General features: G+C 36.9%; 1 pseudogene across 1 annotated transcript; it reads right to left on the bottom strand.

The window, feature by feature from the left end:
• Nucleotides 1-1,861: 1,861 nt before the first annotated feature.
• On the bottom strand, nucleotides 1,862-27,872 carry LOC309708481 (polymeric immunoglobulin receptor-like; annotated as a pseudogene). Its single transcript, XR_014280885.1, has 10 exons — nucleotides 27,624-27,872; nucleotides 26,625-26,671; nucleotides 26,101-26,430; nucleotides 25,486-25,790; nucleotides 25,080-25,400; nucleotides 24,658-24,957; nucleotides 17,116-17,409; nucleotides 4,467-4,502; nucleotides 4,125-4,201; nucleotides 1,862-2,349 (listed from the first exon to the last, which is right to left on the bottom strand). The product of XR_014280885.1 is annotated as a polymeric immunoglobulin receptor-like (transcript).
• Between the last annotated feature and the right edge of the window lie 25 nt (nucleotides 27,873-27,897).

The following is a 27,897-nucleotide window of genomic DNA, read 5'->3' on the forward strand; positions in this document are numbered from 1 at the left end:
TTATGTCTGTGTTTAGCCATGAGTGTATTTGATGACTTATCAGCAGTTTTTTCTGCTTCTGTTAAAATGAGGTTATGCATAAATGGCAGTTCGCTAGCAAAAGATTTAATTCCTAACTAGCTTCTAGCAGAGAGGTTTGTTGTTATTGTGTTGTTGTTGTTTCACAGGATAACCTGCAAAGGCCGTAACAATGATAATTCTCATTAGATATAGGCAAAGGCAGCTCTGGCCCTTTTTAAAAACCACCAGGTTCCTGCTTCCTTCCTTGTCATCATCAGGGGAACAGATTTTGAGGTGGTTGAGTACTACAGACACCCAAGATAATAACGATGAAGGTGTTTTTAATGTTACACAGTTCTTTACAGTAAGCTATTTGTTTTTGTACATTTTTAATTAATAACAAACACAGATAATACATTTTCTCAGATTGTTATCCTGAGAAATCATGAGGCAATTTTATATAATATACTGCAATTTTTATTAAACATATAAAATGCATTTAGTAGATTTGAAAAATGCTATATACATATATACACACACGTATATATATATATATATATATATATATATATATATATATATATATATATATATATATATATATATGTGTGTGTGTGTGTGTGTGTGTGTGTGTTTTACTTTTCACTGCTGTATTTTTGACTCCAAATGTCTAAAACTGACACTCTAACAAAGTGGTGACTTCTTTAAATAGTTCAAAACAATAAAGCAAACCAAAAACTAATATATAAAATAGAATAAAAGGTAATGTTTTATTACTGTATGCAAACAAATTTGATTGTGTTCCACTTTTGTATTTGTTCACTTAAAAATCATGTGAGATTTTGCATTATTAGATTTTCACATTAAAAAAACAGCAGATATTTTTATGAACACTAAGCAATTAAAATCAAAGCTACTACAGATGCGAGCGCTACTTCCAGTTTATAATTGTTTTTATACCTCTTTGCCAGAACATATTCTAATTATAGTTATACAGTGGACATGGACATAATGCGTAGACTCTCAGCTTTCATTTGAGGGTATCCACAGTCAAATTGAATAAAGAGTTTTGGAGTTTCAGCTTCTTAACATGTGCCAACCGCTTTATAAAGGGACCAGAAGTAACTGGACAACTCAAAGGCTGTTTCATGGGCACGTGTGGGCACTTCCTGTATTATGTCATTCTTAATTAAGCAGATAAAGGGCCTGGAGTTGATTTGATGCGTCATGCTTGCATTTGGAATATTTTGCTGTGAACAAACAACATGCATCCAAAGGAGTTCTCCATGCAGGTGAAAAAAGCCATCCTTAAGCTGAGAAAACAGAAAAACCCATCTGAGAAATTGCTTCAATGTTTGAAATGATAATATCTACAGTTTGGTACATCCTGAGAAAGAAAGAAAGAAAGAAAGAAAGAAAGAAAGAAAGAAAGAAAGAAAGAAAGAAAGCAAGCGCTGGTAAACTCAGCAACGCAAGAAGACCTGGATGTCCATGGAAGACAACTTTGGTAGATGATCGCAGAATCATTTCATGGTGAAGAGAAACCCGTTTACAACAGCCAACCAAGTGACAGCACTCTCCAGGATGTAGGTGTATCGATATCCAAGTCTACGCTGGCGTGGAATGGCTTATGATCCAAAGCATTCCACATCTTCTGTAAAACACGGCAGAGGCAGTGTGCTTGGGCGTGCATGACTGCCAGTGGCACTGGGACACTAGTGTTTATTAATGATGTGACACAGGACAGAAGCAGCCAAATGAATTCTGAGGTGTTCAGACATACTGTCTGCTCAAATCAGGCCAAATGCAGTCAAATTGATTGGGCAGATGGACTTGTACAAATGGACAATGACCCAAAACATACAGACAAAGCAACCCAGGAGTTTATTAAACCAAAGATGTGGAATATTTTTGAATGGCCAAGTGGGTGACCTGATCTTAACCCAAGTGGGCGTGCATTTTATTTGTTAAAGACTAAAAGAAGGAAACCCAGCACCTGGTGATGTCCATGAGTTCAAGACTTGGGGCTGTAATTGCCAGCAAAGGGTTTCAATCATGTATTAGAAATTAACATTTTATTTTCACCTATTTAATTTGTCCAATTACTTTTGAGTCCCTTCAGCTGCATCTGAGTTGTTTCATTTAAAGAACCAAAATGAGAAAATAGTTGTATCTGTCCAAATATTTATGGACTGAACTGTATCTTCTGTTGGGTTTATGGAAATTTTCATTGCAGTAGATTTATTCACTTGCGGTCAAGTTTTCGTAGTGTACTTCTACATCTACTTCTTCATAGACGTTACTGGTGCTTTGGTCATTGGAGGTCACCACACCTTGATTTTTATAAATCTAAAAAAGAATCAAGACACATTAAACAGAACAAATGAATGACACGTGTTGCAGAGAATTGAGTTGTGGACACATTTAGAAATGTTCTACAATTACACTAAAGCCAGTAGAAGTATTTCCTTATGGTTGTACACCTTAACAGTGAGTCAAGTTGTAGTGTAGACGTAGGGGTGGGTTTTGATTATAATTTTTCCAATTAAAGTCGATTCTAGCTTGAATAAGGCGATATTGATTCATTAAAATCCTGAATCAATTTTTAAGTATAAATTTATTTTGCCCGAAACGCCAGAATCTCAGGTTGAACCTCAGAAAAATTTCGACAACCACCAAACAGCTAAAACAGTAAATGAGAGCAGGTACACAGATTCTGCACAAAGACGTTAAGGACCCGCCGACGCATCAGAATCAGTGAGATGTCGGCTTTCTCACCCGATGGCACGTACATGCTGCTGAAAGCCGACAGCTCACTGATTCCGATGCGTCGGGTCTGCGCTTTGTGTTTATGTCTTTTTTTGTGCTACATTCTGAAACTGCAGGTTTTTGTCTCTCTCCAACCAAAATTGACGGAACCAGGAGCAAAACAAGATGCAAACTGGCTTCAGATTTTCGCTTCACATGAACGTCATGAATTCCCTCTTACTTTGTCTCCACCACGATAAAATCACACTTCAAGCACAGCTCTCTCTCTCTCTCTCTCTCAGTATATTTCAAGAACAGTTTCCCATCTCAAATATCTGCTTTTTGCATTATTTGCTTGCTTATTACCCACCGTTGTGTACAGTGCTGTCGGCTGCTGTTTTTTTATTTATTTATTTTTCTAAATTACTTCTGACAAAAAAGCCTCACTTCTGGTGGTCAATACTGAAGAAATGTAAACTTTATCAAATTATGCAAAATTGAAAAATACTTAGCTGTGTCTCTAATAGAGCCTCTGTAACTTTGCTCTGCTTCACTTCAGCACCATCAGGTAATGTTCATATGTTGAGTCATGGTTTTCTTCAGTTTTTGTTCTACTGCAGAATATTTTTAAGGTTATCTGCTATAAAAAGCCAGGCCAGGAAAATCTCCTTCAAGGTTTTCTGTGTTTTATCCTCAGTTACTTTGACACATATGGCATCTGCTGTGATGCTTACACCTTTGATAAAGTTTCACAAGTGTCAATTTTATTTTTATAGATATAAAAATATGGATATGTACTGATAAGTGATCAGAATTATAATATTTCTGACTGAGGCAAAATTTCCCATCGAATTGAATAGTGGATCAAATCGAATCGTGGATCAAATCAAATCGTGGATCAAATCGAATCGTGGATCAAATCAAATAAGGATCTTATGAATTGGAATCAAATCGATTCTAGAAATCAGTGACGATACCCAGCCCTATGTACACGTCTGTCCTTGAGATTGTTTCTTTCCTACCTCTCCCAGGCTTGTTCCAAAACGTGTCACTTTCATTGAATTTACTGATCTCACTCCAGTTCTTGACATTTTGAAATCCTGTAATAACTTTCTACATCTAAAAGTATTTTTCTCAAGTCTAAACAGATTTGCTGAAGTTTTTGAACTGTTTGTAAACTGGAACATAACCCAGAGTTTTAACCACATCCTTGCATAGCAGCAGTTCTATGGCTGAATGAAAAAGGTCAGTTTTTAATAGGGCTTATTATACTGACTATGATAGTCACAATTGTTGTCTTGTGTGGAAAAATATGCCACCCAGTGGACACTACAATTCAATGGTCACATGAAGACTTTACACTTTAGTTTTCTTACTTCACTTTGTGCTGCACCAATCACCTTCTTTGAACTCTTTTTCCTAGATGCATTTCTCCGCAGGGAGAGAACAGCTTCTGAAAACACACAGCATTAAATATGGTTATGCTGTATTTGCATGCACATTTGAGTGTAAGGGTCTCTCTGTGCATATGAATATAAAAGATACCTTCAATCCTGGAACGTCTGTACTTATAAACAAGAACGAGGATACATATCAAAAGCAGTACAGGGGGTATCACATAGAGTGCTGAAAAACAAACAAACAAAAACTATTGTTCTCATAACACAGAAGTATACGTTAACAGTCATACATATATAATATATATTTAAGTTATTTACCTGTGCTTGTTTTCCCCAGAGTGCTCTGTGGAAAGACTGCAAGAGAAAATAACTATAAGTGCTCTTAGCAACGTTATAATACAATGGTTTTAGAGTACCTCCGAGGAGGACTAAAAGACTCCAGGTCTCTTTTTATCCCTACTGCGTCTTGTCTCCTTAATGGCAAATAATTGTCCTTGAACTTTCTATCATTATTATTGTTATTATTATTTTATAGTATTGTTCTGTTTATTTTTATCCTCCTGCTGCTAAACTAATTTCCCCTTGTGGGACAATAAAGAAATTGAATTGAATTGAATTGAATTGAATTGAATTGAATTGAATGGCAGGAGATGATAAACTAAAAATGTATCACGTGCCGCTCACTCTTTCCTTCCTGTCTCATTATGTAGAAAGAATTTCATTATTATCTTTAGTATGTAGCAGGTCAAATCTACTTATAACATATGAAATATAGACTGGGGAAAATAATTATTTGATCCTCTGCAATGTCCAAATGAACAGAATCCACTTTTTGGGATATGGATTCAATTGTTTCGTATTCCGAGGTAAGCTTAGGTAGCATGTGGGGATCTAGCCTGGGGACCCTTACTAGATACATGCCCTTGTGAGGATAAAAGCAATGACTGCAAAAGAAGTCTGCAACATTTTTCGCTCACAGTTTAAAGTAAATAAATAAATAACCCAAAACCTTGCAAATCCTGTTGCTGTAAATACTCTATTTTTCATTACTTTTGATGCTACCTTTCTTTACTCATCATTAAACAGAAACTATCAATTATTGAGCCAACCAAGCCCATACAATGAAAGCATTTTGTCAAAGAAACTTATTGTACAGAACAACCTCTGCACTAATTAGTTGATTAACAGTTCAGCATAACTGCTTAAAAACACAGCTACATACAGGTGAATGGTGTCATTACCATGATTTTTTTTAGCGAGAGTAGTACAAAACTATAAAAAGTCCAATCACACAGGGTTTTTTGCCATGTAGGTGTTTTTAAACCAGATACACAAAGGAACTACTTATGCAAACAAAGACTCTGAGCACTCATTTATTAACAACCTGTGACTGACAGTTTGTTAGGAAATAACCACAATGTGGATAACCTTCTAGTCCTACTCTTATAATCAATGTTACACTAATACATCACCAGCAGGGGGCTCACTGTGACAGACTATCCAGCAATACGGCAGGTAAGGGAAGGAAATAGATTTTCTTGGCTTCTCTGAAGGATATCCGCCAAAGGCGAGTGCTGGGCTGTTTACACATTACACATTTCTGTGTATTATGGCCCTTTTACTTTTCACTGCTCTATTTTTCAATCCAAATGTCCTAAACTGACACTCTAACAAAGTAGGAAACAATTATTTATTCCCCTGCTAAATTTGCTCACTTGCCCCCTTGCCACTGAGAGTACACCTTTGCTGGTTCTGTGGAGAACAGCTGGTTTATTCTCCTGCCTTCTATCTCTCTGGTGTACCTCCTCAAGCGGCTGGCCAAGGCTGTGAGTCTTTTCTTGGCAGTTTCCAAGGCCTCAGGTATGGACAGCTGTATTTCTTATGCACCTTCTTTGTCGCACCTTTCTGCAACTCCGTTAGTTGGCTAACCTCCCTCCGTGCTACTTTGATCTTGCCCTCTAGCCTCCTTCTCCATGGAGGGTACTGCCCCTTGTGGCTGTTCAACTTGTAGCCAAGCATCTCACTGATCACTGCTGCCGTATTGTAGATCAGCTTGTTAGTGTCGGTAATCGTGGTTGTAGGTATTGCCCGTAGTGCTGCATTAACATCATCTAGCAGACCTTCTGAGGGTACTTCACGTAATCTTGGTAACCGGCTACGGGGGATCCAGGTTTCAAGCTTGGCCATGATCCTATTTTTCAGGTCAGTTCCTCTCGCACTCAACGATCCTTCTCCTATCGCACTTGGGGCTATGTACCCAATCTTGGGTAGGGGTGATGATATCTCCCCCCTGACCTGGCGTCCTGACTCCTCCTTGCCGTAGCATTTGTGTTGTACCTCGTCAATCTCTAGCTGTGAGAGCAGTCCCTTCTTTCGAATGTTGGAACACTGAGCTACTAGTTGTTTCGCCATCATTGTGGATGTTGGGTATCGAAGAATCCATAGGTCCCTCATCCTATTCGTGTAGCCCCTTCCGCCGGGGTTACTTGCGTAGTAGCATTCCAACAACGCCCTGTTTTCGTCTCTTGCCCACTGATGCCTTCTTGTTCCAGTAGCCCACTTCTTTGGAGACCAGAATATGTGTATATATATATATATATATATATATATATATATATATATATATATATATATATATATATATATATATATATATATAATGTTGAGTAAGAGGCAGCAAAAAGTTTTGGTAGTGATTTACCAGCGGTAGTAAGTAAGGGTCAGTTGTTGTTGGTTTTTTTTGTTTTGTTTATTTATTTATTTTATTTTTTGGGTGGGGAGCACTGGACTAACCGTTTTTATTAGATCAAACCTCAGACAAATGAATGATCACCTACTCTCTGTTTCCATAATGGAGCACAAACAAACACATATCCTACAAACACATTTATTGTATTATCATAGTGTGTACAAAAGTGTATAACATACCTGACAACTGAATCTTGGTGTAGTTTCCAACTCTCCACTGTGAATCTGACCCACACCAGTATGTCCCAGCATCAGCTGCTTCCACCTTTGAGATTATCACAATGAAAGTGCTGGAAGAAACATCTTGTAGTGTGAATCTGCTTTGATTCTTTAGCATATCTGTGCAGCTGTTGTGCTGGTCTCCTTTACAGAGGAACTTCCTGTTATCCCGGTGTTGTGAAGGATAAATGCACTGCAAACTTAGTGGCTGCCCCACAGTACCATTTATTTTAGTTGATTTGACACAGCAGAACTCTGTATGAATGAAAGAAAAAGGTTATTTCAGAATTATCAGATATTCAACTGATGTAATTAAATACACTGTAGCTTTGACTGCTCACCCTCAACTTCCAACAGAACTGCAGAGAAAACATCCAAGTCAAAGTTTCTTTGGACACCACAAAGGTAATACCCTGAATCCTCTTGGCTCAAACTGGTGATGTTCACTGTAAATTTTTTTAACATTTTATCATCATCAAGTCTGAATCGTCCATTTTCCTTGTTGTCAGAGGTGATTAGTGCCTGCTGAAGACATGTGGAGGGCCGGTTTCCTCTGCAGATGTACTTCAGGCTGTTCTGGTACTGACGCTCATACGGACAACTAATGGATTCTGAATATCCCAGATAATTCAGAATTTTGGTCACAGTATCACAGCAGCGGTCTGTCAACAGGGGTAAAAGCATCAGAAGACATGTTACACCCATTAAACAGCTGTATATATAACTTAAGGATTTCATATTGAACTCAAGTTTATATTTCTAAACTTGTGACTGCTTTCCATCATTTGATGCTCATATAGTAGTTTAAATTTTACAGCAGAGAAACAGATAATGCTGAACAAACAGATACTATCTATGAATTCCTTATCTTTAACTGTAACTCACTTTCAGTGTGCAAAAGAAGTCTTTGTTTACCTTTTACTAATTTCAGCTCGACTTCAGTGTAAATATCTTTTCCAGTTCTGGTCACTCCACACCAGTATTTTCCAGCATCCGCAGAATGAAGATCAGAGATGGTTGTTGTGAAGATTCGTGCTATTTTGTCATCATGGATCCTGTATTTATTTTTCCTTGATTCCGATGTTGTAATAAGAACATCACTGTCACCACAGTCATTCTTACACAGGTACTTCTCATAAGACTCGTAACCCTTATCATAGGAACAGGAAACGTTAACCGCACTCCCCACATTTCCAGTTACATGGATCACCTCTTCTGCACTGGTCGCACACCTCAGAGCGACTGGAAAAAGAATGTGAAACGTTTTTGTGTGTGTATTTTCTTTGTGGTCATCATGCGAGATTTCATACTAACAATGTTAATGCTGTATAACGAAATTACCAAGACTGAAAAAGCATTTGGCCTACTGTTCTTCTAAATTACTAGAAGAGATAGATGTACTACTTGGTCTACATCAGCCTTTGATCTTTATATTTTAGTTATTTACCAGTTTAAACAACTTACTGCAAAAGGTGAACAGCAGGTTTTGAAGTCTCCTCATCTTTGCTTTAGTTTGTCCAAATAGAGGCTTGACAGGAAATTTTCTCAGGTTTAAAAAAAATGATGGGAACAATAGGCGTTATTTAATGCCATAGTAATGTGAAGGGAGGGGTAGGGCTGGACCATCAACACAGATGGAGCATTCTTAGTTGGGTTTCTGAAATAGCTGACATATGCCATCTAGTGGTTAAAGAAGTTTTCACAAGCTTTCCATAATAGCATAGAATAGAATAGAATAGAATAGAATAGAATAGAATAGAATAGCCCTGTATTGTCATTGTACATGTACAATGAAATTGTGTGTGTGTTCCACACCTGCCGGAATAAAAAATAAATAGTAGACAGCAGGAATCCCTTTTTAAAGAGAAAGCTATTAAAACAAACTACCACTCTATTGCTAAGTAAAAGACAGAGACAAAAATTAATAAAAGTTAAAGTATGAAGAAAAAAGCAGGAGCAACTGAAACAGGCTGCATGCTGGTTGACATATGCGTGCTGCACAAAGAAGCTGGAGGTGTAGGACCTGATTTACCTGAAGCTCCAACCAGAGGGCAGGGGGTCAAACAGGTGGTATGCAGGTTGCAAGGGGTCACCTGTGATGGTCCTGGTTTTCCTGAGACAGGAGGAGTTGGTGATGGCCTCCAGGGGTGGCAGAGGGCAGCCACCCCTGGTGCCTTCCTGTTCTCAGTTGTGGCCCCTGCGTGCCAAACACACAGGGAGTAGGAGAGCACACTGAATCGGACTGATTGATGCCAGTTGGTGAGCAAGTCTTTGATCCAGGAGAATTTCACAGGGAGAATCTGAGGGTGGTCCAGTTTGGCATTATGGCATAGGTGTCAAACTCTGGCCCGTGGGCCAAATTTGGCCCGCAGCCTAATTACATTTGGCCCGCGAAGCCATACCAAATTACTATTAGAGCTGGCCTACTGGTATTATACAGCTAATATATATATTGTTTAGTATTAAGCTTTGCTTGTTCCATATTCAGTTTTTCAGCAAAACGTGTTTGAGTTCATAAGAAAAGATTCATTCTTATATCTGGAGGAATAAATATATTTCAATAAATATTAATGTTAGCCCGCGACTTTGTTCCAGTTTTGAATTTTGGCCCACTGTGTATTTGAGTTTGACACCCCTGCATTATGGTGTTGAATGTCAAGCTGTAGTCCAGGAAGAGCAGACAGACTGAGACTATGAGTAAGCACTTGCAGATAGTAGGAAGGAAAACCTTCCTTTTAACAGGAACAAACCTTCTGTAGAACCAGATTCAGGCAGCCACCTACTGCGACTGGTTGGGGTGAGAGGAGGAAGACAGGACAAATGCACAAGACACGCAATAAATGTCACTGTTAATAGCACTGGCACTGTTATAAATTATGTCTCAAAAGAGCCATAATTTATAATAATAAAATTGACACCACAAAATGTTCAAAGTTGTAAAAATGCCTAACTAGTTAGATTTATGGTTTATTTTGGCGTTGTAAGCCATTTTTAATAAAAACTTGTCAAGTAGAATTAATTACATCCTACACACGTATGTAAGGCTGGCATAACCTTAGTCATAAACCTGTCAAAGATGACTGTAACTAAGGTGGATGATAAGGTCTGTGTAGAATGCCCAGAAAGTTATGTGATTCATGGGTTGTACTTCATGGAGGAGGAAAGGTACAAGGAACCTCAGTCAACATAAGTGAGGGTTCAGGAGGGCTCTCGCTCTTTCTTACTCTGTCAATCTTTTTTCAGCTTTTTTTCCCCCTCTGTTTTCTTTTTGTCTTCTTTTCTCTTTTTTCCTCTTTTTTTTCTCTCTGGCACTTTGTCTTCCACATATACATATGCGTAAGGCTCTACACCCCAGGGTCCCTTTGCTTTGTGTTGACTTGCTGTTCTGTTTGTTGAGATGTTATGTTGTTTATATGACAAACCCTATTATTTTTCAGAGGATGTTTTTGAGTGATTTGTCATTTTGCCTATATCATTTTTCTCATACAGTAACAGTTGTCCTTTTTTTGTAATTCATCCCACATTTCTTCTATTTGGATACCATTATGGTTTAGAGTTAAAGGCTGTGGAAAATTGCCTCTTGCCTATGTGACTAAATCTATGGAATACTTAAACACCTTCAGCCTGAGGCAGTTTGCGACAAACCAACAGCTATCACATGCTAAACCCACTGCTACTCTTTAAATGGTCAAACTCATATGTCTCTGGAATCAGTCAGTTCTGTTTCTAGAGTGATATTGATTACATAAAATGCTAATGTACACTGCAGAGTTTAGAACCCAAATACAGACACATGGAAATCTAATGCAAATGAGCCTTCATTTTGGGTGGTAAAAAAATCCATAAACAGAAGAGTAAACAGGATCTAAAACTGGCTGGAAACACAGAGAGGACATTAATAACACTGGGAAAACAAAGACAAAGGACAAGCAGGTCAAGGTCACTAGGGAAAGTGGACACAAGAAGATAACAGTAATTTTAGACGGTGAATCAGGAGGGGAAGTAAACTAAACACGAGGCATTACAAATAAGAAACTATCAAATTATACACTATTTAACAATAACCATAACTAAATAGGGAAATATAAGCACATACAAGATACAGCCTCACATAGAAATTTAGGTTCACACTTCTTGAAACTGAGGGTCTCCATCTGTCTAACATGTGTGTTGTTTGAAGTTAGGGCTGCCATCACACCCAGAGTCAGAGATTCACACACCTCTCACTCTGTCTCACACATCGGTTTTCTTGCGAAACTGAAAAATAATTTCACAGTTTTAATGAAGTTATTAACTTTACTGTATAAACATGAAATCTTGCATTCTGTTCAGAGTAATGTCACAGGTCAACAGCAGCATGGTCGCTCTCCTATTCAGTTAGTAAACATGTTTACAGAGAGACATTCTTTGTCGTGATGCAACTCTCATGATTCCCATTAATAATCCCAATGATCTTTGCACATTACCCAAATGTGCAAAGAATTTCCCCCATTTACAAGCTGTTTTGTTATTCAAAGACATGCGTATCTGTGTATTCAAAGAATAACATGAATATGATGATAATTGTAGTTTAATGCATCAAGTTCTGTTTCTTCCTAATTCATAAACACAGTGGACATTTGAAGACATCACATAGAACAGTGTGTGTAACATAAGCAACAACACAAATAACCTTATGCAAGAAGGTCAACAGAGACCAACAACTGATTTCGCTTCTCTAGTACATTTTAGCCCCTATTCTGTTCTGTTCTTAGTGTTAAACAATGAATATGTCATTTTCTTCTGATCACACTCCAGCCAACTGAACCAACATATGTATTTTCTCATTTTACTCACTTTCAATGTACAATTGAATTTTAGTTTGCTTTTATTTACCTGGTACCAATTTCAGCTTTATTTCAGTGTAGATAGTTTTCAAAGCTCTGGTCACCCCACACCAGTATTTCTAAGCATCGGTAGAATGAAGATCAGGGGTGGGAGTTTTGAAGACACTGTTACGTTATGTGAATTGCATATTTGTTTTTCACTAGATTTGCTGTTATAATAAAATCATAATCACTGCCACAGTGATTCTTACACAGGTATTTCTCTCAAGGTACTTCTCATAATCCTTATCAAATGTATTGTAAAACTATTGAATTCACACACTTAAGAAGCAGAGTAAATCAAATATTTGATTAGAACTTTTTTAATCCAAAAGGAAATTGGTGTGCCTTTTATATAGTCAGTGCAATTAAAAATAAAGTCACAGGATTCACTTTACACCAACTAAGCTATCACAGTGCAAATAGGCAGAAAGTGACACAGTGAATAAAATTAATGCATGAGGTGAGACGGTGAGATGGACTGTCCCCGAAGCTGAGGAGTTTTTTTCCCAGCATCCTCCTCTCTGACACACTACCTCAGCTACCTTTACCCCGCTTCTCCAGGAGACTGCACACACACACACACACACACACACACACACACACACACACACACACACACACACACACACACACACACACACACACACACACACACACACACACACACACACACATATTTCTGTCATCTGGAAAGTCCATGATAGTTAGTCAGGAAAATCAAACCTACTATTTTAAACAACTTACTCTCTAAATAGCAATTTATGTTCTATCTCTAAAATGGGAGTTATTAATATTAATTTTATAAAGTTAGCTTTTAAAATTAACACACATGAAGAGAATCTGATAACAGTTCATGAGTAACAGGATTCTTTTCCAATACACTTATTTAAATACTCCACCACAATAACTGTATTCACTGCTACACAATAGCAGTGACATTGAAAGCTAAGGAAGGAAGTTTAATTTCCTGGCTCCTCTGAAGGATGTCCATCTGCAACGGGCTGGAGGTGCTTTGAAAAACTGACCAGTTAAACAGTTTTGTGGACATGTGTTTTATTTTCTTTCTTTTTTCTTTGAATGCATCAGTAAAATATAATACTAAGCTAAACAAAAATAATTCTACTGTTAAACTTAAAATTAATTCCATGCACTTTTTTTTGCTTTGCTTATTAATTCTCTTTACACTCATGTTGATAATTTATATTCTGGTTTTTCTACAATTTTATAAAAACAGCAGATTTTGTTATGAAAATCAAGCAAAAAACAAAACAGTCTTCTGCTGAAATTTTGTATCACGGTAGATTTTTTTTTTTCTGGTAAAGTTTTGATAGATACTTCATCTCCACCGATATCCTCATAGTGGCTACCAGTCATCTCAGCTTCTTGAGTTCCATTAAAAACAACAACAACACAATAAACAGAACTATGAGTGACATGTATTACAGACACTTGGGATTTCATGGAAACATTTTTGAATGTTCTATTGTAGCACTACAGCCAGTGTAGAATGTTTGTCATTGTATGTCATTGCATACAAGTGTATACCTCCACTACTGAGGGAAGATACACGTATGTCTCTCCAGACTTGTAATATATTTAAAGAAAACTGAAGAAAGTACAAACAGTTGATACTTCTTTAAATACAGAATCTAAAACACAAAGACTGAAATTATCAAAACAGCAGCACATAAATTATGTATCCATGGTTCTCTAGTGTAAGTGCAGGCTGCTGGCCGATAGCCTCCCCTATGTGTCACAATAAAAGACTGCACTATGATATACTCATTCATCAACAATTAATGTCAGAAACCCACATAGAACTTAAACAAGGCCAGGGAAGCACTTCTCTTGTACATAAGTTATTTTCTTGAATACATAATTCAAGTTTCCAATTGCAATTATATTGACCTTTGTGACTTTCAGCTGTTTGCCCACTGTCACAGAACGAGACTGAACCCATGCTATAGTGTGGACTTCATCAACATTCATACATCACTTTGCTATTTTCTCAGCATCAAAAATAAAAATGTATGGGCAATGACTCCAAATGGGAGACTTCATGAAATTCCAGTTGTGCTACATTACAAATACATTTTACATATTAAATGCAACTAAAAATAAAAATCAGTCATTAATTTTATGCCCTATATTTATAATTAAGTGTATTAAAGAAACAAAACTCTATTAAGGCTTTAAACTTCTCTTACTCCACTTTCTGCTGCCCGCATCACTTCCTCTGAGCTCTATAGCTTATTTTGGGTATTTCTGCTTGTGGCTTCATCACCTAAAAACAGAGCATTAGATTTGGTTACACTTTTTTGCGTGCTTTTCCATATTTGAATGTAAGGATCTCTCTGTGTATATGAATGTAAATGATACCTTTAACTGTGGAACGTCTGTACTTATAAAGAATAAACAGGACACACATCAGTAGGAGCACAGGGGTTACAATGTAAACCACATAGAGTGCTGGAAAAAAAATAAAACAGAACACTGTAAAAGCATTTTTAAAGCAAGCATTTTCCAAAGCATTCAATTTTCACAGGCATAACAGCAGAACTGTGGGCTTAGTTTACATAATGGTTTCGTTATCTTTTTATTAAAAGTTATGTGTATTTTAACTTAACTGTTGCATTGATGCACACATCCATTTGATTTTTAATTTGAATTAGAATTTTTTTTTTCACATTAGCTTGAATTAGGCCCAGCATGCACTCAAAACCACATGTTAACCCTAATTATATTGTGGAAATGTACTTATTTTGCTATTACTGTTGTCATAGCATTTAGCAGCTAACTAACAGACACATATACTGTATCTTTAGCTTTACCTGGGTTATTTGTTTCCAGAGTTCCCAGAGTGTGCTGCAGAAAAACTGTAGGAGAAAGCAACTTTATTTCAACAATGACAAAACATGACCACGGCAACTCACACATCTGTGGGATTGCTCTGTTCTATGTTTCAGCCTATGATGTTGATGCCAACATGGCACGACTGAAGGGATATTTTGAATCCTACAAGAATCCCAAACTGTTGTTCCAGTCAACTGAATCGAACTAAAAATTAAAATATAGGAAAAAGGCACAACCACTGTCTAGATCAGCACTACTGTTGCAACGCAACCAGAAATACCGTCTTTGGTTCCTTGCTATACTCCTAGATGCTGAGATCAAAGGTTTTGTTCTAGATTTCATGGTGCCAAAAAGTCCTTCACAATTGTTTTCCTGATACTGTAGCAAAGAGAAGTGTACAGGAAGTGTACAGTACACAGTGATATGACCCTCAAAGTTGACACAGTTTTTAACACAACTTATTCATATTCAATAAACCTGTGCATATTGTGTTGATAAAACATGACTGACACATGTTTAGATGAAGTAAGTTGAGCTCTTGGAATTTTTTAATCTTTCACAATTTTGTCACTTTATTCCAACACTATTCAATAACTTTCACCCCATTCATTAATTTTCACTTGGTCACTTAAATACTACATGTTGTCTTCATATTACATAATGTTCAACAAAGTCTAGAGTCTGGTTAACATAAAAATTTAATGGGTTTACAACAACTTCTATCTTCCTTTATCTGGATTGCAGGGGGGCTGGGCCATAACCCGGAAGTCATAGGGTAAGAAGCAGGGTACACTCTGGAGAGCATGCTAGTCTATCACATGGAGACAAACAATCATTTGCACTCACATTCACGCTTATGGATTATTTAGAATCACCGATTAATCTATCTCTAATAACTGCATGACTTTTAACTGTGGGAGGAAACCAGAATACCCAGAGGGAACCAACTGCACACTAGCAAGATTGTGGATTTGAACCCAGAACCTTCTTGCTTGAGGCAACAGCACTAATCATCATGCCACAAGCTGTCATTTGAGGCTTAACAAAAGTAGGAAAGCTATGAATTACAAGGCTTGATGCAGAATTTTCTGTACATTATTGTCCTTGACAGGTTAAACCATAATAAATAGCGATAGCAGACACGTGGTGTGTGTGTAGTTTTCTGTCTTTCATAACTCCAGTGATTTTCTTGCAGTTTGAAATCTTGTGTGATCTTGTGAATTTCGTGAGTCCAGGCAACTAACCACTCTTACTAGATCCTATCATGTCATCTCAACAAGAACAAAGTTGTTGAATTTCAAACAGATTCTACATGATTTAATTACGTTCACCACAGAAACATGAAATTATTACAAGGTAGACTTTTGTAAATGTGACAACCACCCAATTTTATGTTTTTCAATGTATATATATATATATATATATATATATATATATATATATATATATTTAAAATTCCACAGTTTTACTCCTCATTACATCAATCGTCAGATATTGAAACAAAAAATTGTCCAAAAATAAATTCTACGCCGAGTGTGACATTCAGAGTGTTTATGGAGTTTAAAGATGCTTTTCTGCCCAAAAAATGTAATGTAGCTGTTGCCTGTACTCAAGATGTTATGAGAGTTTATAAATGACGAAGAAATAAGGCTATTAAAAGGCAAAAAAGTGCACTGATGGCCTTTTCATTGTATAAAGACATGAACGACTAGCAAAAATGACTTACAATTTTGAACATATGGAATAGGAATTGACTGCTAAAGAGCAAACAATATAAGTGTTAATAGTTAATTCAGCAAAACTAATTTTCTGTAATTGTAAACAAATATGGTTTAAAACAGCGCTTATGTTGCTGCCATAGGGTTTAGAACAGTAACCTTAATCAGTACATCACAGAGTCTGTGGCATCACTACTTTGAAAGTGACCATTCACACTAGGATCCCTCATACTTTGGCCTCCACTCTTCAAACTATATAAAGCTAGCTGATTGGAGAAGCCAGAATTCAGCTTCAAAAGCAGAGTTACCTGCAACTGCGTGAATCTGAAAACAGATGACTTCTTGCATGCGTGGTTGCTGAGTTCTTAGCACTGATTTTGAATTTACATGCAAAGAATTTAATTCACAAGTGGCAGTGAATACCTGTTCCAACAATTATTATTTCAGAGTGATTTACCAGCAGCTGTAAGTTTGTGGTTCGACAACTGAACTGCTCTCAAGTAAGAACATAGCATACAAATCTATTCATTACATTATCCCGTATAAAAGTGTCCAACTCACCCGACAGCTCCATCTTGGTGTAGTTTCCAATTTTCCACTGTGAATCTGACCCACACCAGTATGTCCCAGCGTCAGCTGCTTCCAGCTCTACAATCATCACCAAGAAAGAGCTGGAAGAAACATTATCATGGACAGTGAACCTGCTTTGATTGGTCATGTCCATGCAGCTGTTGTGCTGGTCTCCCTTACAGAGGAACTTCCTGTTATCCCGGTGTTGTGGAGAATAAGGACACTGCAAAGTTAGTGGCTGCCCCACAGTACCATTTAGTTTAGTTGATTTGACACAGCAGAACTCTGTATAAATGAAAGAAAAAGATTATTTCAGAATTATCAAATATTCAACGGATGTAATTAAATACACAGTAGCTTTGACTGCTCACCTTCAACTTCCAATAGAACTGCAGAGAAAACATCCAAGTCAGAGTTTCTTTGGACACCACAAAGGTAATACCCTGAATCCTCTTGGCTCAAACTGGTGATGTTCACTGTAAATTTTTTTAACATTTTATCATCATCAAGTCTGAATCGTCCATTTTCCTTGTTGTCAGAGGTGAGTAGTGCCTGCTGAAGACATGTGGAGGGCCGGTTTCCTCTGCAGATGTACTTCAGGCTGTTCTGGTACTGACGCTCATACGGACAACTAATGGATTCTGAATATCCCTGATAATTCAGAATTTTGGTCACAGTATCACAGCAGCGGTCTGTCAACAGGGGTAAAAGCATCAGAAGACATGTTACACAAACAGCTGTATATAAAACTTAAGGATTTTATATTCAACTCAATGAGGAAGTTTACATTTCTAAACTTGTGACTGCTTTCCATCATTTGATGCTCATATAGTGGTTTAAATTTTACAGCAGAGAAACAGATAATGCTGAACAAACAGAAACTATCTATGAATTCCTTATCTTTAACTGTAACTCCTGAATCCCTGTAACTCGCTTTCAGTGTGCAACAGAATTTGACCAAGTTTTTGTTTACCTTTTACTAGTTTCAGCTCGACTTCAGTGTAGACATCTTTCAAAAATCTTTTCACTCCACACCAGTATTTCCCGGCATCCATGGAACGAAGATCAGAGATGGTCGTTGTGAAGATTCGTGCTATTTTGTCATCATGTATCATGTATTTATATTTCACTGGGTTTGTTGTTGTAATAAGAACATCACCCCTGCCACAACTGTTCTTACAGAGGTACTTCTCATATGATTCATAACCCGGATCATAAGAGCAGGAAATGTTAACCTCTCTTCTCAGATATCCAGTGACATTGAGCACCCCTACTGCACTGGTCGCACATCTCAGAGAAACTAGAAAGATAATGTGAAAACAACAAAATAATTTAAATTTTGTCATGTCAGCTGTCGTGATAGCAATGATATTGTTGTATAAAGACATTACCAAGAACAATACCGGGTGTGTCATACAGCTCCTCAATACTAAAAAAGTAAAATGTACCATTCAAACTACATCTGTTGTTAATCTTTATATATTTACTCATTTAAAGGACTTACTGCAGAGGATGAAAAGCAGGTTTTGAAGGCTCCACATCTTTGCGTTGCACACAATATTATGCACACAATAGGAGTCCCTTCTTGCCACAGGAGTTTGAAAGGAGGGGTGGAATTCGACCTTTAACACAGAGGAGGTAGAGCATTCTTACTTGGGCTTTCCCTAAAAGTAAGTAGCAGTCATTTTTGAAACAGCTGACATATATCCTCTTATGGTAGAGGAAGTATTCAAACGTTTTACATAAACATCACTGTTAAAAAAAGTGAAACAGCTACATTGCATGAAATTAATTTTGTATATCTGAGAAACATTTGTGTTTGAAGATTATTGTGCTGTGTTCTCAGTTCATTAATTTCCTGGTTTGTTAATATTCAGAAAACAGTCTTAAAAGTGACCATTACACCTGTCTCATTGTCATTCACGCGTTCTCTCTTGCCTCTACTCACTTCCATTTGTCTCCTTTTCAGTGCATTTATTTTTTAAGGCAAGCTTCTTATCTGTAAAACTCTCTGTGAAAAAACAAAAAACATACCTTGTATTCCAAAGTTTTGTAAATTCAGGTCGACTTGCAGCCTAGGTTTTACTCGTTCCACATGCACTTGTGGACACTCTTATGTTTTCAGCATGAAATTAGTTATAGGAAAAATATGGTTTCAGCTAACTTTTATTTATTGCACAGAAGTCCAATAACAGCACACTGCTCAGGTTTAGATCAGGGAGTCTGTCTCTTTCATGCCCCTCCAGGTTTTCTTAATTGTTCATGCGAGAGTTAAAGTCTCCTTGTAAGATGATAGAGTCCCCACACGAAATAAATTCAAGAGGTCTGGGTATTCTGAACTGTCAGCTGTTGCCTGCCGCCTCTCACAAAGGGCAACTCCAGATTTGTACAGAATCCAGGCCCTCTCCTAGAGACTAGTTCAAGAGCTCAAGCTGTGTGTTGAAGTGAGCTGAACTATGTCTAGCCAGGATCAGGTTCATTATTGTTATTGTTTATTTATTTTTCATAAAAATTTCCAATAATGTTATCAGAGTTTGCCAGTTTATATAGTTTAAAGCTCATTAGCTCCTCACCATGTAGTGCCATAGTCTTTAAATAACTAGGGGGAAAAAATCCATCCATCCATTTTCTTATCCAGTTCAGGGTCTGGAATGTATCCTAGATGTCATAGGCCAAAAGGCAGGGTAAACCATAGCATGTCTTTGAACTGTGGGAAGAATCCAGAGAGAACCCATACAAGGTTGGAAACAGCATTCAAACTCCACACAGAAAGTAACTTTTGGTAACTTTTCTACATATTTTTTCAGACTTTTTTTTTTACAATTCATCAGCTGTTTCTTTCAAAACAGACCTCTTCAGCACATTTTGCTATGTAGCACAACTAGTACAAGACGTCTGTACTCAAGGTCTGGTGAGTAAAATTAAAATTTTTTACTCTGTGATTAGCAGGTAGGTGTGACTGTGAGCTGCAACCTTGCAGTTTTGGGATGTAGTATGCTGAGCAAACTCGTTAATGTTGGCTGATAACTTGTCAGAGTGAAGGACTGAATGCTACAACAACTTGTGTCAACATTTCCACAAATTCAGAGATTACTTCTTCACTCACAAATAGATTTAAGCAGTCTCACCAGTGATATATGCTAATATCCAAGAGAAGAGGGTATTTGAAGTGATAAAACAGCACCAGCAGAGTGCTCACAGTGACACATTAACAAGTGACACTGAAAGTGTAACTTTTGAAAAAAAATATTTAATTTTCTTCAGAGGAGGTGGAAAAAAATAAAGTTCATGATGTTAGTCAAGCAGCAACAAATTCTCTACAAATCTGAAAAGGTTGGATTAGTTTGAGTAACTGATCAGGTCAAGAGTTTTGTGGATTTTTCTGTTCCTTTTCTTTCAGTGTATTTTATTTTTACTTTACATATCTCGGGAATATAGTGCTATGCTCTTGTTTACTAAGGCAAAAGGCTAATTTATGTCAACTAATGATATGAAGTAATAATAAATGTACAATAATAATAAAAATATAATAATGTTATTATAAATTTAAGCTAAATACAGCATTACCATGTTAATAAAATAAAAGCACTGCACCTGGTAATTTTCAGTTGCAACAAACAGAAAGAAAAATTACATGAAAATTGCAATTAGTAAACATAACATTTCACTGCTCGATTTCTGCCCAAATATCTGGAACTGAAGGACTCTTACAATGTGGCAATTTACATTAAAATAGGGCAAAAATAAACAAAAGATTTAAAAATGACTGTTCTATAAAACTTTTTACTAAATGGTCCAACATTGGAATTCATTTTGCTTTGCTTATTTATTTACTTTGCACTTGTGTTAGTCGTTTGCATTTGAGTTCAATTTCATGAAAAGACTGCAGATTGCTGTTAACACTAAGCAATAAAAGTTAAAGCTAATAGCAAAAGAGTAAGAAGTGATAATAAAACAGAAAACACAACAAAGTTTCACTGAGAAAATAAGACGGCTGGATCACTGTATGTTAAGATTTGTTGTGTAACTGTTAATGATCAATCAAGTAGATTAATCTCTATACAGGTAAGACCAACGGTTTGACCTCAAATTAACACTCTGTTTATTTTATGTCTGTGAAGGTTCATCCAGGTCTTCGCAGTCTAAGGAGCTGGAAAGAAAAGCATCTGGAAGTTTCTTGAACATGTTTTATCTCTCATCCGAGAAGCGTCTTCAGTTCTAAGAGCAATTGGTGGAATTCTCTAAAGTCCAGACATGTTTCTTTCCAAACTCCTTAGACTGTTTATTTTCTATTGGCTTTGTGGAAATTTTCATTACAGTAGATGTCTTCAGATATTGTGAAGTTTTCATAGTCTTGTTCTTCATCTTCATATTGGGCACAGGCACTCTGTTGTTTGGAGGTCTGCTTCTTCGAGTACATCACAACTTCTTGGTTTCCATAAATCTATTCAGACACCAATTAACACACGCAATGTTAGTTATGTATTTTGGAATCTATTATGAAGCAAAGATTTTAAAAAGTATTTTCCTGCATTCAAACTAAAGTTGCCTTTTTAATGCAAGTTTCCACCAATGAGTATAACAATGGCTATACGCTCATGATTACACACACACAGGCAAGCTTATAAATCTCAACTTACATTTACTCAAGTGCCTTGAGGTGTGACTACTTTTGTGATTTTGTTTTATAATAAACTGAATTGAAATTAGTGCAAATAAGTTGCATGGTGCCAGACATTTTTCATTGTTGAGGTGTAGCAGGATTGCTCCGAGCCCAACTCGAATTACTGAACTCCGCACATACCTCTAAAGGAGAAGGCTGCAAGACTTCATTTTCCACCACATTTACTTGTGATGTCATTCTTTCAGTCACTACCCAGTGTTGCAGTCACTGATTTAAATAAGTTTAAATGACTGACTAAAAGTGGTTTCACTTGTTCTTGATTTACGGTATTGAGAAATGGTTAGAAAAGTTTTATGGCATATGATATGTCAGTGCTCACTGATTTTAATTTGTCTTTAATTTTAAAGGTTTTTCCATTATTTTGGTTGACTATTCACATAATTAGAGTTTTTTATTCTTGAGTTAGTCTGTTAAGCCCCAGGGATGTTTCTGAGGTTCCTGTTTAAAAATCACATTCCAATGGTGAATTGACCATTTCTCTGCAAATACAAACTCTGTAAACAATCTTGGTATCAAAAGAAAGGTAAAAACTATACAGAAGTTTTTCCTGGCCTGGTCTTCTATAGCATATAACCCGCTAAAAATATGCTGCAGTAGATTAAAAACTGAAGGAACCCACAAATCAATATATGGACATTACCTGGGCAAAGATTGCTCTGCTTCACCTCAGCAATATCAGAGTTACAGAGGTTTTATTAGGGACATAGCTGAAGGTTTTGTAGTTTGGCAGAATTTGGCCTAATCTGTGAAAGTTTTAATTTCTTCAGCATTGAATAGCAGAAATAAGGCTTTGTCAGAGGTCATTTAATTAAAATAATTAAAAATCCGCAACCGACAACATTGTACATAACAGTAGATTGGTGTGTAATAAGCAAGGGAAAAGGCACAAAATAGAGACTTTTGATGGGAAACTGTTCTCGAACTACACAGAGAGCTCTGCAGCAAGTGCGATTCTATCGTGGTTGAAGAAACATACCAAAAGTTACAGGGAATTCATTACAATGTTTTTCCAAATGTGAAGTGTAGTTTTGGTCTTTTGCTGCTGCTTCAGTGAATTTTGGTTGGGCAGTTACAGTTTCGGAATCTTTGAGATGTCTGCTTTCAGCACTTAACAGCATATCTGTGTATGTTGAACAATCCGTGCTTTGTGTTTACATCTTTTGCTGTCTTGACTGTGTTTGGTGGTTGTTGAACGGTTTTGGGAGCATTTAGCTAAGATTCTGTAGGTAATTTCCTCCAGGGATCTCTGAGATATAATGCTCTCAAGAATAATGAGGTTAGAGAGAAAACCCATAAACAAAATGGACTGACAGTTATCAATGCCTCTGTTCAATACTTTGCTTCAGAACCAAACATCTTGAGTTAGAATACGTCAGACACAAGGACCGGACTGAAACTGAATGGAAAAAAAAACACACCCAATGAATAACTCTGAAAGACCTTCAGAATTCCCGGAGAACTGTGGCTTAAGGGCAATTTTAAAAAATTACAAGTCTGGGCCTTTTTAACAAAATGACTCGAGACTTTTGCACTGTATTGTATTAAACACAACTAAGAATCAATTCGTTTTATCCTGTAAGTTTATGGTGAGACATGTTATAGATATGACACAATTTGTACTTTAGTTTTCTTACATCATTTTCCATTGCACCAATCACTTCCTCTAAATCTTCTGCCTTGGGTGCATTTCTGTCCACAGGGGCTTCATCTTCTGAAAACACACAGCAGAAAACACGGTTATGCTCTTTTCGCATGCACATTTGAGTGGATGACTTTCTGCATGTGTATGAATGTAAAATATACCTTTTACTTTGTAATGTTTCCACTTGTAAACTACAACCACAAAGATGCCCATCAATAGCAGCAGCACAAGGGGAACGGTGAAAGGAACATAAAGTGCTGAATCTGAAAAGCAGAATGCAGTAAAAATACAAACTTCCTTTTTATGGTTTTCTTAAAGACACTTAGCAGAACTGTGGGTTTAGATTATATTTTATTAATAGTTGCAGCTGTTGACTACTGGTGCACACAACCATAGCTGTTTTTGCACTTAGGGTCATTTTGGTGTGACGTACATTCACCCCCAAGGGACTTACTGTAACTGTAGCCATGAAAAAATAAAAGTAACCAAAGCTTATGGAGTGATAACATACTTGACCTCACAACATTAATGAAATGAAAAACACATATTGTATATACTGTACCTTTAACAGGTTGACCAGGAGTTTGTGTTTGAGCTTTTCCAAGAGTTTTCATTGTAGAAGTTTTTACAAGACTTTCTACTGTAGAAGGTACAGTTTTTCCAGGAGTTTTTACTGTAGAAGGTACAGTTTTTCCAGGAGTTTTTACTGTAGAAGGTACAGTTTTTCCAGGAGTTTTTACTGTAGAAGGTACAGTTTTTCCAGGAGTTTTTACTGTAGAAGGTACAGTGCTGGTATGCTGCAGAAAGACTGTTGGAGGAAAAAAAACCCCTCTTAGTTCTCTTAGAAACTTTATTTTAACACAAGAATCACATTTTAGTAGAATGACTAGTGCAGAGGGTCCTGACTGATACCCCAAGAATCTTAAATTATTCACACAACTGAAATTAAACTGTTAATTAATTAATTACTTAATTAATGTAGAAAAACCAGCCAGTAAAGAAGATGTAAAAAAAAAAAAACCCACAAAAAACTGGCCTCTAGTTCTGTTTGGCATATATTATGTGCTTTGTGTGAAACACTATGAAGGCAGAGTTGTTATAATTCTATCACACTAGAAATAACTGAATCACCAGCTGTAGTTATGCTTAAATAGTAGTAACTCATAGCTCTGTCCATTTTTCCTTAATTTAAATGTGTTCATCTCACCGACTGACAGCTGAATCTTGGTGTAGTTTCCAACTCTCCACTGTGAGTCTGACCCACACCAGTATGTCCCAGCATCTTCTTCTTCTAACTTTGTGATCGTCACTGAGAAAGAGTTGGAATAAATACCGCCTTGTAGTGCGAATCTGCTTTTACTCGTCACCATGTCTCTGCAGCTGTTGCGGTAGTCTCCCTTACAGAGGAACTTCCTGTTATCCCGATGTTGTGAAGGATAAGGGCACTGCAGAGTTAGTGGCTGTCCCACAGTACCTGTTATTTCAGTTGATGTGACACAGCACCACACTGTCAGAATGAAAGAGAAAAACTATTAAAGACTCATAAAATATTCAACTTTTTTAAAGAGTCTTTTAGAAGAAGCTGTTTTCCTCTGGTTGGTATAATGAGATATTACTATGACCTCTCACCTTTGACTCTTAGCTCAACAGCAGAGAAAACATCATGGTCAGAGTTTGTTTGAACACCACAAAGGTAATGCCCTGAATCACTTTGAGTCAAGCTGCTAATTGTCACTGTGAATATTCTTGACATTTTTACATCATTAAGTCTGAAGTGACCATTTTCTGTGTTGTTAGAGGTTATTAGCGCCCGCTGCAGACATGTGGAGGTCTGGTTTCCTCTGCAGATGTACTTCAGGCTGTTCTGGTACTGATTCTCATAAGGACAATTGATGGACTCAGAGTATCCCTCATAACTTTCAATATTGGTCACAGTATCACAGCAGCGGTCTGTCAAAAAGACAAATGTATTAATTTTACAGAAAGCAGTGTTTTCTGTCAGCTGATATAATGAGACGTTACTATGAATGCTCACCTTTAACTTTCAGCTCAAAAGCATAGAAAAGATGCAGGTCAGAGTTTCTTTGGATACCACAAAGGTAACGCCCTGAATCACTTTGGGTCAAACTGCTAATCTTTGTTGTGAATTGTGTTAACATACTGAATCGTCCAATTTTTTTTTTTTAGAGGTGATTAGCGCCTGTTGCAGACACATGGAGGGCCGTGTTCCTCTGCAGATGTACTTCAGGTTGTTCTGGTACTGGGACTGATACGGACAACTGAAGGACACTGAATATCCTGCATAACTTTCAATTTTTGTCACACTGTTACAGCAGCTGTCTGTCAAAAAGATCAACAGCATTAGAAGACACGCTACAGTCATAGAATAGAGATATGACGTTTTATTTATTTAGCTTGCTGTAACAAAATTATATGTAATGGATCTTAAGAAAACCTGAACTAAACTGAAACATTTATAATGGCTAAAACTGAGGTGCAGGTCATATTTATAGCATTTAATTTAAGTAATGTTTTATCAGTTATGTTTTTGTCTGTTGTTACATTGTAACCTATACAATAACAACGGGTTTATACATATGATTTTACCTCAATTCAACATATAATTCAATATTGGGAAAGGTTTATTTACCTTGGACTAATTTCAGCTCGACTTCAGTGTAGATATCTTTTCCAGTTCTGCTCACGCCACACCAGTATTTCCCAGCATCCACAGAACGAAGATCATAGATGGTTGCTGTGACGATTCGTGCTGTTTTCTCATCACTGATCCTGTATTTGTTTTTCCGTGATTCAGATGTTTTAATAAGAACATCATCATCGCTGCCACAATCGTTCTTACACAGATACTTCTCATAAGACTCGTAACCTTTATCATAGGAGCAGGAAACGTTAACCTCTCTCCCCACATATCCAGTCACATGGATCACCTCTTCTGCACTGGTCACACATCTCAGAGCAACTGTAAAGAAAAGACAGTATAAAAAAATATTTCATTTATTTTGTCATTTCAGCACTCATACTAGCATTGCTATTACTAATGAAAATACCAAAATCAACAAAAGGTGTGGCACTGCAAATAAATAGTTATACGTTTAATCTAGATTTACCTTTAATCTTCATCTATTTACTTATTTAGTCATTAAAACAACTTACTACAGATGGTAAACAGCAGGTTTTGAAGGCTCCACATCTTTGCTTTGCTTCGTAGAAGTAGAAATTTGACAGGAAATAAACTGAAAATGTGACGCCCACAATTTGTATATTCACATCTAGGTAATGTTTAAGCCTTTTACTTCTGCATTTAGATCACAATTCATTTAATTTTGCATATTTGTATTTTCAATATAGAAATTATATCTTTAAAGTCATTAAAATTTATTAGGCTGGTACTGAAGAAATTGGTTTTTTTTATGATGAATTGAGCGTACCCATCATTCTGATGTTTAAACTAAAAAGAGTTCCTAGTAATTTAGTTGGTAAATTTAATATAGTATTTTATTTTCTTGCTATTTTTTACACTGACACATATATTTTCTAACTAAATGGTACTGATTACACCACCAGGGGTGGAGTTACACTTCAGGAAATATTACATTAGCCAGTGCAAATGTTTTAACAGTTACAAAGGCACACAGGCTCATTATTCACAAGACAGAGCAAAATAAACATATAAATGAAGCAATAAGGAACAAGTAACAACTCTGTAAATAATATACAAAAAACCAAAACAAAAAAAGGAGTGCACGCACACACACACACACACACACACACACACACCTGCGGCACGATTAAAACAAAACAAAAAGTTAACACGAAACAAGGCAGCACAAGACAATGTAAACCACAAAGAATAACCAAACAATACAAGTCGACAAAACAGCAACAAGATAACAACAAGACAGCAGCAGGGTCGGCTTGTAACAACAGAGGGAAAAACTGTTTTCTGGGGTCCAACCTGCTAGAAACCAAATTGCTTAATGACAGGCTGTGGTCATCACCAGCCATGACAGGAATGCAGGCCAAATGCCAGGAGTCAGGGAAATGGAAATGAAATGGACCTTTGATTTGTTTTTTGTGTGTGTTGTTGTCATAGGGGTTGTCAGAATTTGTCTGGTCTTTTGCCCAGGACCGGTTTGCCTTGGGAGAACCTACCTTGAGCATATTGAGAGACAACACATCTCTTATAATCACAAACCCCTCCGATGTTATAAGGTGGTGATTCACAGAGGTGGCCTCAGGATTTCATCTTTGCTTTCTGTAGATGATGTGCTTCTGTTGGATTCATTAGGTCATGACCTCCTTGCACTGGAGCAGCGTGAAGCAGGAATGAGAATCAGAACTTCCAAGATGGAGATTACATATTTTTGCTGGAAAAGGGTGGAGTGCTCTTTCTGAGTCAGGGGCGAGTTACTGGCCCAAGCGGAGG

This window comes from Aulonocara stuartgranti (assembly GCF_965226115.1).
Source record: "Aulonocara stuartgranti genome assembly, chromosome: 6".
Lineage (NCBI taxonomy): Eukaryota > Metazoa > Chordata > Actinopteri > Cichliformes > Cichlidae > Aulonocara > Aulonocara stuartgranti.